The sequence below is a fragment of the Schistocerca nitens genome, chromosome 3 (assembly GCF_023898315.1).
Source record: "Schistocerca nitens isolate TAMUIC-IGC-003100 chromosome 3, iqSchNite1.1, whole genome shotgun sequence".
Classification (NCBI taxonomy): domain Eukaryota; kingdom Metazoa; phylum Arthropoda; class Insecta; order Orthoptera; family Acrididae; genus Schistocerca; species Schistocerca nitens.
The window spans coordinates 274,757,622-274,775,445 of NC_064616.1; the positions used below are offsets into that span (position 1 = coordinate 274,757,622).

The window sequence follows — 17,824 nt, forward strand, 5'->3', positions numbered from 1 at the left end:
ATCCTGCTGTACCATGCGTACTCCTCTCTTCGTGTCCTCGAACGCTACGCATTACGCCCCTCTTTTAGTATCCGTTTCTTGTTCTCAAAACGACTCTCTCTGCAAGTCGTCAATTTCCGCTCTCTGCTATTCCACATTAAACATCGATTTATATCATGTGGCTACCGGAAACTATGCTCCAGTAACCCTGTAATCCCCCCTCCTCCACCGAGCGAGGCGGCGCAGTGGTTAGACACTGGACTCGCATTCGGGAAGACGACGGTTCAATCCCGCGTCCGGCCATCCTGATTTAGGTTTTCCGTGATTTCCCTAAATCGCTCCAGGCAAATGCCGGGATGGTTCCTTTCAAAGGGCACGGCCGATTCCTCCCCCGTCCTTCCCTAATCCGATGAGACCGATGACCTCGCTGTCTGGTCTCCTTCCCCAAACAACCCCCCCCCCTCCTCCCCCATAATCTACAATCCTGGTACTCGGCCATGCCTTACTACATATCTCGCCGACCTGACATCTACACATACACTACATCCTCTCCAACGAATTTTCGACCGACCTCCAGTCACTGGTTCTTGAAACTTTGTAAGTAGGTTTTCGCAGGATAGTGTCATCTATCTTCAAGCACTTGAAAGCTCACGTTATTCAGTATTTCCGTGACGCTCTGCTGTGACGAAAACAAATATGTAACCATTTGTGCTATCCTTCTTTCTATACTGTCAATATACCCTGTGAATATGGTAAAGGCCGCACACACTAGGGTCATACATACTGTATGATGCGTTTCACGAGTATTTTGTTAAAAGACTCCTTTGCAGACTAATTGCATCTTTCCTGTATCCTATCCATGAAAGAAAATCTCTCTCCTGCTTTACCTACGACTGAGCCTATATGATCGTCCCGTTTCATATTCCCACAAGGTATTACTCCCAGCTATTTGTATGCACTGACTGATCCCAACTGCGATTCATTTCCATGACCGTACATCATTGCTCCGTATTCGTACCTAACAGTCAGGTACCACAAATCCTACTCTACTCATACATCCAAACTCTCCTGATCCTGCCGTAGCACACAACTAAAGCCCTATAGTCCAGTCAACCATCCCTCTTCTTATTTATCCTTACCCAGTGCATGTCCTTCCCGAACAGATACTTGCAGTACTTCTTTTAAACCTTTTCGGCGAGTCGTTTGAAACAAAATAATTATGACTGTGTGTACTTGTAAAAGTGTCAGAGGAAATAATTTTTTAAATAATATTAAAACTATTGCATGCGTTCGTACTTGAAAAAAATCATCAGACTTTCACTTTTAGTATTGTGTGGTTGTGGAGTGGATTCTTGTAGTGTTACCAGCCCGCTCTCGTCAGCTGGGGCAGGTAGTCTGAAGTAACAATAAAGGAAAAAAGTAACCCCATCCATGTGGTGTACAGTGACTCGCAGCATTCAAATGTGGAACACATGGTTTAGCTGAGAAAAGTCAATGAACATTGAAGGTATGTTAAGGGGAGGTTTACTATCTTTTGGTTCAAAAAATCGATTTTTTTAATCGCATTTTTGGATCCATAAAAGTGTTTAGAATCCACCTCTGAAACGGTTTTTCCGAATACGGAACGAAAATGTTTGTTATTCGCGGTTGAACAAAAAAATGCACCTGGCTTAACTCGGTCTTTTTCACGCACCAGTTTTTTCTTTCTGAGGATTAGTTATTGTACCGGGGCTTGGGAGGAAACACACAAAATTCAAATGAAAGTTTGAACGCGTGTATTTGTAAGTTAGCTCCCAAGCATTTATTCTGGTGCGAAGACTGTAGAGATTGCGACTTTCCTGGCAGTGAGCAGCTTCAACGAAGGGTATTCAGCAATTCTGAAGACCATGACAACGATGGACGTCACCCTGGGACTCTATTCGACGCAGTTCGCCAAGCATTCGGACGACCACCGGATTCAAGCTGCCGAAAACCGCTTGTCACCGGCCGCACGCGCGGCTCTGGAGCAGCGTTGGATGGCCCGGGTCGAGCAGAACGCCCTCTATGGGGAAGAGGAGTGACTAGTTTATGGACTCGGAATAGCAGATTGAACGTAAGTTGTATAGTAATGCATTTACGTGTAGTCAAAACTTCAAACGTGTTTTTCTCGAAATGACTTTTCTTTTATCGCGCGGTATGGTAATTTCAAATCTACTGAAGCGATTGGCATGATTATTTGTTTCCGACGAAGCTAACTAAATTGTGTGGGAGTCGTACCTCTTTTATTCCGATCCATCAAATATAAATATTTTACTTGGGCGACGAAGTAGAAAAATCGATGAAAAAAATCCCCTATTTTTTCAAATGGCCGCCATTTTGTTTCCTGTGGTCCAAATAACTTAAGCGAGGTACAACTCCTAAAGAATCTTATATACTTCACTAACGTCAATTCAATTTTGATTTCAGACGAGCCGGCTGATCTGTAACATACCGCGCGTGGAGGTCTACATCGAAATTTTGTTTCTTTCTGACGGCACTTCCACCTTTGCTCTTCGACATTTCCGGGCGAAAAATTCCAGTTTGTAGAAGAAATATCAATAAATATTTTGACCAAATTTGGCATTGATATCTGTAGCACATCCCGAGGAAAAAATTCTCAAAGAACATGGTTTTTTGGGGCCAACGATAGTAAACCTCCCCTTAAATTCGTCTGCACAACTAACAGAAGTGCGTATTTTTGTCGTCACACGCGTCTCATTACATTGATACAAAACGTCATCAGTAGTTAATTTATGTCCGATGTTTGCTTTGCAAGCAAACAGTAGTGGTGCCACATTGTGTCGTGTTCCACACCAAGAAATATGTGGTGCTGCAAAGCAATGGGGGATCTGGGAAAGAACAGCAGTGCCAAACGAGGGGATACCTCAGAAAAGTGCAAGAAGACGACGCTTCCTGATGTGAGAGAAAAGAGGAGGAGGGCGAGGAGGAGATTAGTGTTTAACGTTCCGTTGACGATGAGGTAATTAGAGACGGAGCACAAGCTCGGAGTAGGGAAGTTCGGAAAAGGAAATCGGCTTTGCCTTTTCAAAGGAACCGTCAGGGCATTTGCCTTAAGTGATTTAGGGAAATCACGAAAACCTAAATCTGAATGGCCGGACGCGGGTTTGAACCGTCGTCCCCCAGAATGCGAGTCTTGTGTGCTAACGATTCCGCTACCTCGTTCGATGTGGGCTAGCATCAGACATAAAATAACTCCGCTGACTATGTTTTACATCAATAAAATGTGTATGGCGACAAAAATACGCATTTTCTTGTAGTTGCTTGGATGGATTTAAAATATCTTCGACAATTTTAAAGCAGCTAAGGACACAATGGCGACACAAACGAAGAATTTCCAGTACATGCTAAAGAAGGCGCTGCTGTTTACAGGAAGAACAACGAGCATTTTGGAAAATTTGCCATATAGTAATCTAGGGACGAGAGGAAAAAAAATAATACCGAGCTGAGAACAGATCATCCGAAAGATGGCAAACTGTGAATGAATACAACACGCTTACTATTGACATCTTTAAGATGAATTGTGCCCGCAGCTACATTTTCACACAGGTTGAGTGAAAGAACGGACCAATATAAGCAATACCAGATGAGTATCGAGAATGAAAGAGTATGAGTGTAATCCTTCTGAAATGTGGGCTTAAAAGCTAGAATGTAGCTTACTTCGACTATAATAGCTCATAAAAGTTATCTGTCGTTTCATTCGTTAAAGCTAAAAACCTGCAATGTTTTAGCAGTCACTGACGAGAAGAGCACAATCCTTCTCACGAGTCTCCATGCGATTTTTTTCCTTGCGTTTTGGTGTGATTTAAACCGCCATCGAAACCAAGGTCCTCAGAGACAGAACAGGAGTTTAATTCTGACAAAGATAAGGGCGGGAATTAGCAGTGACTTATTCCAAAGAAACACTACGGTATTATTTCAAAATGTTCAAATGTTCAAATGTGTGGGAAATCTTATGGGACTTAACTGCTAAGGTCATCAGTCATTAAGCTTACACACTATTTAACCTAAATTATCCTAAGGACAAACACACACACCCATGCGCGAGGGAGGACTCGAACCTCCGCCGGGATCAGCCGGGTATTGTTTCAATTAATGGTATTATTTCGATTAATTTCGGGAACCATGCGAGACATAAATCAGATTTTGCAACCAGCTGCCTGGTACTTCTAGACTGTGAGTCTAGTGTTGTACTACTTCGCAACCAGCTACCGTATCTTGAAAACGCGTTAGCTGGAGAAAGTAAACCAAAATTGATGACATACACTGTAACGCGAATACCTCTCCGTAAATTCAAAACTTTTCCTTCATTATTGCCCTAAAGCAAAACTTATTCATGATCATTATCCTCTAAAATGGAGGATATGTTTCCATATCGTTCATTTCTCACCCTTCTCACCTCATAGATTGCATTAAAGCTTAAATGTTGTATTCTATAGTTGCGAAGAGCACTCTCTCTTTTTCCTCATTAACTGATTCAAAGCACGAACTGCTGCGCTGGATAGTTAACAAGTGGAATCTTCTCCGTGAGACTCGTTTCCCAACTCCTCGTTAATGCGGTTCGATGTGCAATTGATGGAACGGTTTAATATATAAGGGGCCATCAATAAGCTTCTGTCTGACCGCTGTACAGTTCGGAATCGGTATGCCATTCAGGCAAAATTGCATTGAGTCAATCGTCCTACCGACGCACCAAGTTGAAGATACCGGTTTAGTAAATCACCATGTGCTACTGCGTAATAAATTCCGTTATTGCCTGCTGCAAATTCTCATCCCAAAGGAATCGTAGACCCTTGAAGGCCTTTTTTAACGGATCGAAGGCATGATAATCGTATGGGGAGAGATCAGGACTATGGGCGGATGCTCGAGTCTCTCCCACTTCAGTTGGCGTAACTTCAGCTTTACGACATTAGCTATACGGGGACATGTGTTATCACGAAGAGTAGCACTCCTTGGCGCTGCAATCCACAACGGTCGTTTTCGACAGATATGCTACTCCATACCCATTTTTCATTCTCCGATGGATGTCTACTGCTGTTTGTCCTTCAGCACCCAAGGAAAGAATTACAGAACATTGTTCCCGTCTGGACGCATTTGGTAACAACGTCGCCATACTTCACGTTTCCGCATTTACCACACGCACGTCGGAAAGACAGCTCCCTTATTTTAATAAACTTGGACCGTAAATTTCTTTCCTCCCGGATTCTACTCAATTAATTAGTTATCCGATCTACCTATCTGATCTTCAGTTATATTTTGTAGCATTAGATTTCAAACGATTATATTATCATCTTGCCTGGACAATTTGTCGTCCACGTTTGCTCTAGCGTTCCGCAAGGTAGTGTCATAGGCCCTCTGCTGTTCCTGATTTACATAAATTGTGTAGGTGATAATCAGAGCAGCCCCCTTAGATTGTTTGCAGATGATGCTGTGATTTACCGTCTAGTAAAATCATCAGATGATAAATTCCACTTACAAAATGATCTAGAGAGAATTTCTGTACGGTGCGAAAAGTGATAATTGGCACTAAACAAAGAAAAGTGCTAGGTCATCCACATGGGTACTAAAAGAAATCCGATAAATTTTGAATATACGATAAATCGCACAAATCTAAGGGCTGTCAATTCGACTAAATACCTTGGAATTACAATTACGAGCAACTTAAATTGGAAAGACCACGTAGATAATATTGTGGGGAAGGCGACACAAAGAGTGCGCTTTGTTGGCAGAACACTTAGAAGATGCGACAAATCCACTAAAGAGACAGCCTACATCACACTTGTCCGTCCTCTGTTGGAATATTGCTGCGCGGTGTGGGATCCTTACCAGATAGGATTGACGGAGGACATCGAAAAAGTGCAAAGAAGGGCAGCCCGTTTCGTGTTATCGTGCAATAGGGGTCAGAGTGTCACTAATATGATACGCGAGTTGAGGTGGCAGTCACTGAAACAAAGGCGGTTTCTTTGCGGCGAGATCTATTTACGAAATTTCAATCACCAACTTTCTCTTCCGAATGCGTACATATTTTGTTGACACACACCTACGTAGGGAGAAATGATCATCATAATAAAATAAGAGAAATCAGAGCTCGAATGGAAAGATTTAGGTGTTCCTTTTTCCCACACACCATTCGAGAGTGGAATGGTAGAGAAGTAGTATGAAAATGTTTCGATGAACCCTCTGCCAGGCACTTAAGTGTGAATTGCAGAGTAACCATGTAGATGTAGAAGTAGATGTAGACGTTTCACTTCCGCAAAAGGCTACACTTAAGAAAAATATCGTCAAAAAAGGCTTTGTAACAGTATTCGACTTTAACAAATTTCTCGTTTTCATGGATGCTTTTCTTGCTATTGCAGTATGCAGTTTGTAATCTCTCTACCTATGCAATCGTCAACAGTTTTTCTGTCCAAATAGCAAAACTCATAGTATCTCACATTCCAATGCAATCAATTCAGTACCGCCTGATTTAACTCGACCACACCGCACTCTGTTCAAATGCTCTTCCAGATATTTTGCTGTCTCTGTGAGAATTACCTTGCCACAGGAAAAATTCAGTGTTTCTGTTTCTTCTCCATGAATTTTAAACCCCTTTCCAAATTTCTCTTTGGTGTCGTTTACGGGTTGTTTAACGTATAGACTGAATAAAGTATGGGACAATCTACAATTCCTTCTCCGTTGCTGTCTCAAAGACTGTTATGAATGATGTATTAGGCTGTTGTATATGGAGTATAGAGGAAAGGTGCCTAATATGAGACACACTTTTGTAAACCCATTTGAAAGACCTAAAAGTAAGTGCAATTGTATTTTTAATGATGGTAAGCCGGCAGCGGTGGCCGTTCGGTTCTAGTAGGCGCTGCAGTCCGGAACCGCGGGACTGCTACGGTCGCAGGTTCGAATACTGCCTCGGGCATGGATGTGTGTGATGTCCTTAGGTTAGTTAGGTTTAAGTAGTTCTAAGTTCTAGGGGACTGATGACCTAAGATGTTAAGTCCCATAGTGCTCAGAGCCATTTGAACCATTTTTAATGATGGTAATAATATCTTGCATCATTTGATTTTATCATACTGTTATCATATTTGCAATAATAAACAATCTTTCAGAGTAGTTATTAAATCTTCACGTACAAGGCATTTCGTAGAAATGAGACCAAGGTTTCCTAATATGAGACAGTAATGATATTTTGCTTTAATTATTTTATTACAGAATAATGACATATGAATATACAATTTTTACATGTTCATTCATTTCTGTTATCCTTCATTCATTTCTGTTATTCTTCACTCATTTCACACTACTTGGGATTATATTTACGACATCCGAGGCAAACAAAATTGTCTTCTGTGACACCGCAGTCTTCATGAGCCCAGCGATAACATTTCGTGCACTGTGCCCATTTCTCCCCGTGTTTGACTTCAAAAAAGCGCCCAGTACAGAACAGGCACTCTGCGTCATCGTCATCACTGCTGTCTGAATCCCCACTGTCATCAAGATGGACATCGGATGCCGAGTCACTAGACGATTCTTCTGCTTTAGGTCTACGATTTGAAGATCTTCCACTCTTCTCCCCAAATAACTTTCTGGCTGCTTTCTTAGCTTCAGCCTCTGATTTCTTCTGTTTAGATTCTTGCAATTGCTTCACATAAGGAGTTGAAGTTAGTAACGCAGCAGAGCACGAACGCGATGTTTGATCTATTTCACTATCTCCAGGTGGTTTTCCGATGTGTGGGAGAGGTCTGATGTCTGCCGGGCTGACAGCTTGACCATCACCATCAGTAGTTTCATTTTCGTTTTTGGCACCTCTTTCTTGAAGAGCGTCAGCATGGCGATGAATTCAAAATTCATGTTCCCTAAAGATGCTTCTGTTGCATGGGATGAGACCTGTTTTTCTGAAGGTTTCACAGATGCTTCCATTGTTGCTGCTCGGTTGTAAGCTGCCCCAAATAACCTGGGTATTAATAATGGGGTGATAACACGTTCTGGTTTACTTGCCAACCACGTTTCTATCTCTTGGGCATAGAAGGTTTTGAAAGGTCTCATAAACCCGACGTCAAGTGGCTGCATTTTATGCGTTGAGTGAGATGGCAAACATACAATGTGAACATTATTTTCACGTGCTTTATCTATCACATCGAGATTCTTTGTGTGGGAATAATGCCCATCAAGAATCAAAATAGACAGGGTCATTTGAAGATGGCTTTACATGACTCACAAAATGATAAAACCACTGACTAAAAATGTGAGTTTTTATCCAGCCACTTCGATGACAAGCTGAAATTGATCCTGCAGGTGCACCGTCTACCAATTCCTGCCTCACATTCTTCCTTGCGATAACGATGAGTGGAGGAACATATGTGCCAGCTGCGTTCATACACGTTACGACTGTGATGATATTTCCCCTTCCTACTGAAGTCAAGGCAGCAACGTGTCTCTCTCCTTTCATAGCAATAACCTTGCTGTGTTTGTGCTGCACAGACGTCACCCTAGTTTCGTCAACATTGAAGACTCGATGCTGGTTATGGTTGACTTTAGATAGCACAGATTCGTAAATATCAAAAAATCTCCTCACATTTTCTGGAGTGAAAGCTTTCACTCTTGCTGCTGCAAGACCTTGAGGAGTTGTCATTGATAAAATGGGATGTCTCTTAAGGAAAGCTCGGAGCCATTTCTTTCCTGCTGAAGCCTTTTCTGAATTGAAGGGATTATTCAGCCTATTCCTTACAGCTAACTGGAAGGCCATGCTCCGTATGTCCTTACATTTAATAGTACAAAATCGCTCTTCCATTGCAAGGCAGTATTTCACTAGTTCATCTTCCAGTTGAGATGAGAGAACAGGCCTTCTGCCAAGATTAACACCAACCAGCTTCTCGGGTGTACGAGTTTTGTCCTTCACATACATTTCCAAACTACGTTCTGGTACAGAAAAATATTTTGAGGCTTTTAAGTACCCCATCTCGCCATTTCTCACACATGTAATGGGACGAACCATGGCGTCTTTATTCCACGTTTTCTTTTTAGGTGACAATGCAATCTACAAAGAATAAATACAATAATCAGACATACTTCTTAAAGGACTTCAACTTCTATGATTTTATTTGTTAGATTATTTTTTATAAGTACTGTGAACGGAGTACTCTGAATTTGGAGTAATATTGATCAACTTCTGAGCAGCATACTGCCTTGAAAGAAAGTTCCAGAACACATTGCCAAAATTTTACTACAATAAATGATAAAATATTGTTATCTCATGATAGTATTGCGTAAATTACATGTAACAAATCGTGAGAGAACGAGTTCCCCCAATATGCGATAGGTATCGTAATATGCGACACTGTCGCGTATTTGGATCCCCATACTATCGCATATTAGGAATTTCGCCATCTTACACAAAGAATCACGCACTTGATAACTACATTCGTTAGAAAATGAACCTAATTGTCAATAATTAAAGGTAATACCGTCAAAAATAACAACAATAAAAGAGTGCAGTGATATCCACTCACCTTTAAGCTGAAATATTGTCTTAACACCGATGTCGCAAAAACTGCAAACACAAGAAATTTTGTATCAACCTCTACGTACTGTGTCCGGCTCAACTATGGCGTCCTACTCGCTGTGTCGTTGTCTGGCACGCAGTAGAAATGTTTAAGAAACTCTCCACCAGAGTGCAACCCCTAACATGAGCACAGTTGGGGTGTCTCATATTAGGGAACTATCGCATAATAGGCACCTTTCCTCTATGGTATGTTGCAAAACTTCAAGCAACTTCAGTGACAGATGTTCCAGACCGTTTTGACAATACCACATACTTTCGTAAAATACCTTTACGCTATGAATGTTCGCGTGTGTACTGCATCACAGTTGATCAGGTATTTTAACCATATGGTTCAAATAGCTCTGAGCACTATGCGACTTAACTTCTGAGGTCATCAGTCGCCTAGAACTTAGAACTAATTAAACCTAACTAACCTAAGGACATCACACACATCCATGGCCGAGGCAGGATTCTATCCTGCGACCGTAGCTGTCACTCGGTTCCAGACTGTAGCGCCTAGAACCGCACGGCCACTCCGGCCGGCTAATCATATGGCATCTCCTCAAAGCAAGAAGGCAAGCGTAATCTAGCGCAAAGGTAAAAAGAGGCGTTTTTCCTCGTCCATGGAAGTGAGTGGATATAGGGAAGATGCTGGCGCCAGATGTTTTTTTTTTTTTTTTTTAGTGAAACATTACCCAAAATGTTCTCCTCATAAACTGGCAATTGAACCGCGCCTACTCGTCAACATCGATTTCGTCCAAATTTGGCCAGAAATGAAAGCGAGGGAAGTGAGAGTTCCAGATGACCAAGCGTTTAGAAAAAATAGCATTTCTGGCGCGGGTCGAGCCGGCATGAACCATTTATGTTTCCAAGCAGCTGTTGCCAAAACGGAAAGAACAGAGAACGGCAATATGAGGGTCATAGGGTCGAGTCCCTATGTGGAAATTCTTTATTTTCAGTTGTTACGTTTCTGACACTGCAAATAAACCGAGCTAATGCTCAATAGATTGTATTTATTAATATTTTCATAAAAGACATGAAAAGGAAAGGCCAAGGAAAATTTGGGACTGCCATCGTGCAATTTTAAAGTGATACCACACAAATACACTAGGCTAGTGCAACCCTTCGACGTATTTGTTTCCTCAAGTAAAGAATTTGACCAAAAAGCTTCAAATCTGCTCTTATCTCTTCGAGAGAGAATAAGAAATCACATCCCGAGAAAACTGCATCAAAATACATTCCGTTGGACGTCGCAAGCTACGCTTACCGTTATAAGCGAAATGATGCGTTAAGCGTGGTTCACTGCCAAACTGCGCCATGAAAGAGAACTTTTTATGAATGTAAACCAGGGTTACTTTTGTACATAAACTTTAAAACAACAATGTGATTGTAAAAATGCAACGTTTATAGCGTGTGAAGATGCCGAGAATAGCACAACCTGCCCTGTTTCTACGGTGGATATTACACCAGTACATGTAAATGAGCAACTGTAAAACAAGAAATGTACCAAATTTTCTATAGAAAGTTCTCGTATACCCCTCATAATCTCTTCCTCGCATTTAATTCGCAATCCCAATTTTCCTTTGGCATTTCTTTTCATTCGTTTTAATAAAATGTTAATAAATACAATGTGTTGAGCATTATTTCAGTTTATTTGAATTATAAGTGAAGTAAAAAAAATTTATATACGGACTCGAACCCACGACACTTGGAGCACAGTTCTGCCCTCTTTCCATTGCAGCAGCCGCTGTATCGAAGCGTTGCTTGCATAAACGGCTCATGCATCACCCAACTCGTGTCAAAACCTACCATTTTTTTTCTGAGTGGTTGTCCATCTTGAGCTCACTCTTCCGTCACTTTCATTTCTGGCCATGCCCTGCATATACCATTAATCTGGACAAAATTGGCATTGACGATTAGCGCGGTCCCTTTTGTGAGTAGCCAAAAGTCGCGGGAAGCGTTGTTCCATTTGAAGTGTGCTGTGTATGACGCCCAATGTTATGTCTAAATGCTAAGTGTGGCGGTAGTGTGGACATGGTATCTGAGCAGTCCGTCACAGAACGGTGTGTGCTGAACATGGCAGCTCGACGCCTGTTAACCGACTTCAGTTATGGGAATTACACGAGAAATTTGGTGTCCAAGGTGGATCTTAAATTTCGTAGAGATAATGACTCCATGTGCGAAATAAGAGGACCACAAGAATTTGACGAACGGAAATCACTTCGACTCCTCAGACCTATACAAAACGACCAGCGGTCAGCTGATAGTCAGATAGCGGGCGATTTGAACGTGGAAAATCAGGAATTCATTTCTACTAGCACTGTAAGAAGAGAAATGAAACGCATAGGTGTCAACAGCCGCCATACAGTAAATATGTTACGTTTGTTGTTCTGTTGCTTCCCTCGTAAGTTATGTGCTTAACCAAAATCTTTCCTTTATTCTGTTTTATTGGTTTTGGGCGTAGAGTAGCCAAAGGCGTGGCCCATACCTCTTCGCCCTTCTGCAAAACGTAGTCATGCAACCAACCATAATCTAACAATAGACCAGGGCGTTCTGAAAATTAGTACCTCCGAATTTTTTATGCGAAATTTCTTAAGGCTTTTTAAATAAAAGAAACTTTCTTAACATTCGACATCCTTGTTCTTCATGTCTACATATTTATTTCTCAACATAATCACCCTGGTGACGAACATATTCCTTTCAACGAGAGACCAGTTTGTTGATACTGTCGCTATAGAATGACTGACTTTGTTGACGGAGCCACAAGCTTACGTCTGCTTACACCGCTTCATCACTATCAAAGTGAAGTCCAAGAACGCGTTCTTTAAGTTTGTGGCCAAGTCAGGACTGGATCAAGGATGATCAGTAACAGAGAACCCAAGCCGTCGGATTCTTGCACATGTCACAAAGCTTGTGTGTGGTCTGACATTGTCATGCTGAACGATACGGTGTGTCATGTGCGGACGAACTCGAAACGAGTTCGAAACTCGATTATAGCACGCTGTTTCTCTCGCACCGAAATAGTTAACAATACACACCACCATGTTACACGCTACAAATCTGAACCCCCTAACGGCAGAGGGTTGCAAATATGTAGACATGAAGAATAAATATCCAGAATGTTAACAGCGGTTGTTTCATTTAAAAAGCCTTAAGAGTTTTCACATAAAATATTCGGAGGCACGCCCTGTACTCCTGGTCTTCCATGAGTCTGGAACCGAACCAATCAGTGTAGCGGTAAGACACTGGACCTCCTCTCAGGAGTACAGCTGTTCAGATACAGAAACGGGCGAATAGGTTTAAGTTTCCCGAGTTTTCTCTACATCACTCTGGACAAATGCTGGGACGGTTCTTTGCAGAGGAATATGGCCGAGTTCCTTTCCCACCGATCCCCATTCCGAGCTTGTGCATAGCCTATAACGACCTCATGGTGGTGGAACGTTCTTGCTTCTTTGTAGCTGACGCCTGATAGACTAGTAATCATGGAGGTAGAATGAGGGGAGATGGCGCTACAGGCTTCCGCTGTACGTTGTTTTGAAGCCAGTGGGCGGGGCCTGTCGCCATCTTGGATGCCCCAAAACATTAGCAGACGAGTATTTACAATTGCTTCTTGTTCGTTATTTCTGTCGTGTGCACGCGACATTTGTTTTATATAGTAAATGTTACACTGTTTTAGTGAACAACACAGCATAAGGAACGCACTTGAAACGTTTTTCTGGTCTTAAATGCGTATTCGATACAGTAATACGACACGAAAATATTACGCTTCTGGCCTCAGTACTGTAATTCCTTTTTGTTTATACACTTCGAATAACCGAGAAGAGAAGTATGTGCTATGAAAAGAGCGTTTGTGTCGATAATTGATAAAGCCAGAACTCCAAAAGCAATGTTTGATAGTTTAGAGGCATCGATTTGCATTCGTTGCATTTTCAAGTCAAATGCAAATTTTAAATGTTCAAGTTTGCAAGAAACTTATTTCCTTTGGGGTCCCATAGATGTATGCAGGGATGATACAAACAAGTCATCTGTCATGTCGACAAAGTGAAAGATTCGTTAAATTACGAAGGAAAAGAACTGAATTTAAGATTGCCAGGCTCATTGGCTTTTACACATCTGCTTTGTTTTTAAATTGTACCTACAAAGTGACATTCAGGGTGGCAAATAAGAGCAATTTACAGGGTAACACGACAACACAGTAATTAATGTAATGATCTAAATAGCCTGGACTTAGGTACGGAACTTTGCTTTAACAAATATGTATCCCTTTAAGTACTTATAATGTAACCACTGTAACAGGTGTTGCACACATTTTACTGAAGATTCAATTAACTACATGTAGTTACATTACTTTTATATTAAATGATCGCATTTTAAAACTTTAATCCCCATTTCCAGGATATTTCTTGCCAGGACTTTTCAGTTACTTGGGAACAACCAAACAATGAAAACCAAGTGTATTGCTCACCTCCAGAGAGCCCTTGGCGTTGGATTGATAGGAAATCTAAAGTCAAATCACAGAAATAAAACCATACTGTAAAACTTTACAGTGCATCAGAATTTCAAGTATATATAGGGTGTTACAAAAAGGTACGGCCAAACTTTCAGGAACCATTCCTCACACACAAAGAAAGAAAATATGTTATGTGGACATGTGTCCGAAAACGCTTACTTCCCATGTTAGAGCTCATTTTATTACTTCTCTTCAAATCACATTAATCATGGCATGGAAACACACAGCAAAAGAACGTACCAGCGTGACTTCAAACACTTTGTTACAGGAAATGTTCAAAATGTCCTCCGTTAGCGAGGATACATGCATCCACCCTCCGTCGCATGGAATCCCTGATGCGCTGATGCAGAGAATGGCGTATTGTATCACAGCCGTCCACAATACGAGCACGAAGAGTCTCTACATTTGGTACCGGGGTTGCGTAGACAAGAGCTTTCAAATGCCCCCATAAATGAAAGTCAAGAGGGTTGAGGTCAGGAGAGCGTGGAGGCGATGGAATTGGTCCGCCTCTACCAATCCATCGGTCACCGAATCTGTTGTTGAGAAGCGTACGAACACTTCCACTGAAATGTGCAGGAGCTCCATCGTGCATGAACCACATGTTGTGTCGTACTTGTAAAGGCACATGTTCTAGCAGCACAGGTAGAGTATCCCGTATGAAATCATGATAACGTGCTCCATTGAGCGAAAGGTGGAAGAACATGGGGCCCAATCAAGACATCACCAACAATGCCTGCCCAAACGTTCACAGGAAATCTGTGTTGATGACGTGATTGCACAATTGCGTGCGGATTCTCGTCAGCCCACACATGTTGATTGTGAAAATTTACAATTTGATCACGTTGGAATGAAGCCTCATCCGTAAAGAGAACATTTGCACTGAAATGAGATTTGACACATTGTTGGATGAACCATTCGCAGAAGTGTACCCGTGGAGGCCAATCAGCTGCTGATAGTGCCTGCACACGCTGTACATGGTACAGAAACAACTGGTTCTCCCGTAGCACTCTCCATACAGTGACGTGGTCAACGTTACCTTGTACAGCAGCAACTTCTCTGACGCTGACATTAGGGTTATCGTCAACTGCACGAAGAATTGCCTCGTCCATTGCAGGTGTCCTCGTCGTTCTAGGTCTTCCCCAGTCGCGAGTCATAGGCTGGAATGTTTCGTGCTCCCTAAGACGCCGATCAATTGCTTCGAACGTCTTCCTGTCGGGACACCTTCGTTCTGGAAACCTGTCTCGATACAAACGTACCGCGCCAAGGCTATTGCCCCGTGCTAATCCATACATCAAATGGGCATCTGCCAACTCCGCATTTGTAAACATTGCACTGAATGCAAAACCACGTTCGTGATGAACACTAACCTGTTGATGCTACGTACTGATGTGCTTGATTCTAGTACTGTAGAGCAATGAGTCGCGTGTCAACACAAGCACCGAAGTCAACATTACCTTCCTTCAATTGGGCCAACTGGCGGTGAATCGAGGAAGTACAGTACATACTGACGAAACTAAAATGAGCTCTAACATGGAAATTAAGCGTTTACGGACACATGTCCACATAACATCTTTTCTTTACTTGTGTGTGAGGAATGTTTCCTGAAAGTTTGGCCGTACCTTTTTGTAACACCCTGTAAAAGAAAATACCTCTTAAATAAGTCCAGTTACGAATGAAATGTGATTTGTTTAAACTTTAGACTATAATCAGAACGATTAGTACACCCGTAAGCGACGCAAGCCGGCATTTTTTATGAAAACACTTCACGATTACACGGAATCAAACCACCAGAAGCGAATGTTTTGGGGTAGCTAACATGGCGGATCTTCACTTGGGTCGACTTCAAGCTTGTGACGTGGTGACAACTCCCCTTATTTTTAACTCCATGTTAGTAATGGTGACGATACCTACCATCGCAGAGGACGGCTCAGAGGCGTCCGCGAGAGAGCAGCAGAGAGATTAGTTCACGGTCAAGGCGATTGTCTTATCGCAGCTGTGTCGCCCCGTTTGTCCTTTCTCTGCGTCACGCACTCAGTTATGACTCATACACAGATTGACTGTTATTATTATTACGTAATGAGAAACCCGTTATCTTCACTCATTGATTGTCCCGGAATTCTCACCATCCTTCCGGCAATCTCTACGTAGGCTCCTGCAGTTTCCGTAAATTACTTTCAATGAATGACGGAACGGTTCCTGTATTCCTGCCTTCTTCCTCGTCCAGCTCCGTCTCTCAAGACCTTCTCTCTGTCAAGAGGACGATTAATCATTCGAAATAAAAGAAATGAAAACCATTACTCATATTCTCACACATCCATCAATTTGCCACAGTTCACCAAGAGAGCTCCAAGAAACAAAGAGTAGAGGTAGGCCATTTTCAAATGATTGGATTTACACTCAGAGGAAATATTAATTTCAGACAATCTTTAGTTTGATAGTTTCCTTCACATGTTGTTGTTGTTGTGGTCTTCAGTCCTGAGACTGGTTTGATGCAGCTGTCCATGCTACTCTATCCTGTGCAAGCTTCTTCATCTCCCAGTACCTGTTGCAGCCTACATCCTTCTGAATCTGCTTAGTGTATTCATCTCTTGGTCTCCCTCTACGATTTTTACCCTCCACGCTGCCCTCCAATACTAAATTGGTGATCCCTCGATGTCTCAGAACAGGTCCTACCAACGGATCCCTTCTTCTAGTCAAGTTGTGCCACAAGCTCCTCCCCAATTCTATTCAATACCTCCTCATTAGTTATGTGATCTACCCATCTAATCTTCAGCATTCTTCTGTAGCACCACATTTCGAAAGCTTCTATTCTCTTCTTGTCTAAACTATTTATCGTCCACGTTTCACTTCCGTACATGGCTACACTCCATACAAATACTTTCAGAAACGACTTCCTGACATTTAAATCTATACTCGATGTTAACAAATTTTTCTTCTTCATAAACGCTTTCCTTGCCATTGCCAGTCTACATTTTATATCCTCTCTACTTCGACCATCATCATTTTGCTCCCCAAATAGCAAAACTCCTTTACTGCTTTAAGCGTCTCATTTCCTAACCTAATTCCCTCAGCATCACCTGATTTAATTCGACTACATTCCATTATCCTCGTTTTGCTTTTGTTGATGTTCATCTTATACCCTCCTTTCGAGACACTGTCCATTCCGTTCAACTGCTCTTCCAAGTCCTTTGCCGTCTCTGACAGAATTACAATGTCATCGGCGAACCTCAAAATTTTTTCTTCTTATCCATGGATTTTAATACCTACTCCGAACTTCTTTTGTGTCCTTTATTGCTTGCTCAATATACAGATTGAATAACATCGGGGATAGGCTACAACCCTGTCTCACTCCCTTCCCAACCACTGCTTCCCTTTCATACCCCTCGACTCTACATACATCTACATACGTAGATGTATTCTGGGTTGGTATATATACCCCGCCTCACACATCAGATATACGTGAAACAACTATTATGCCTTTAGTTAGTTTATCTGTTACGATGGGTCGTCTCTGCCAGAAATACACTCCTGGAAATGGAAAAAAGAACACATTGACACCGGTGTGTCAGACCCACCATACTTGCTCCGGACACTGCGAGAGGGCTGTACAAGCAATGATCACACGCACGGCACAGCGGACACACCAGGAACCGCGGTGTTGGCCGTCGAATGGCGCTAGCTGCGCAGCATTTGTGCACCGCCGCCGTCAGTGTCAGCCAGTTTGCCGTGGCATACGGAGCTCCATCGCAGTCTTTAACACTGGTAGC

The 17,824-nt window shown here is 42.2% G+C and overlaps 1 protein-coding gene across 2 annotated transcripts in view; it reads left to right on the forward strand.

Moving 5' to 3' along the window:
- The window catches only part of LOC126249573 (organic cation transporter protein), a 704,235-nt gene that overhangs the window by 438,410 nt on the left and 248,001 nt on the right, over window positions 1-17,824 (forward strand). The window lies entirely within an intron of this gene.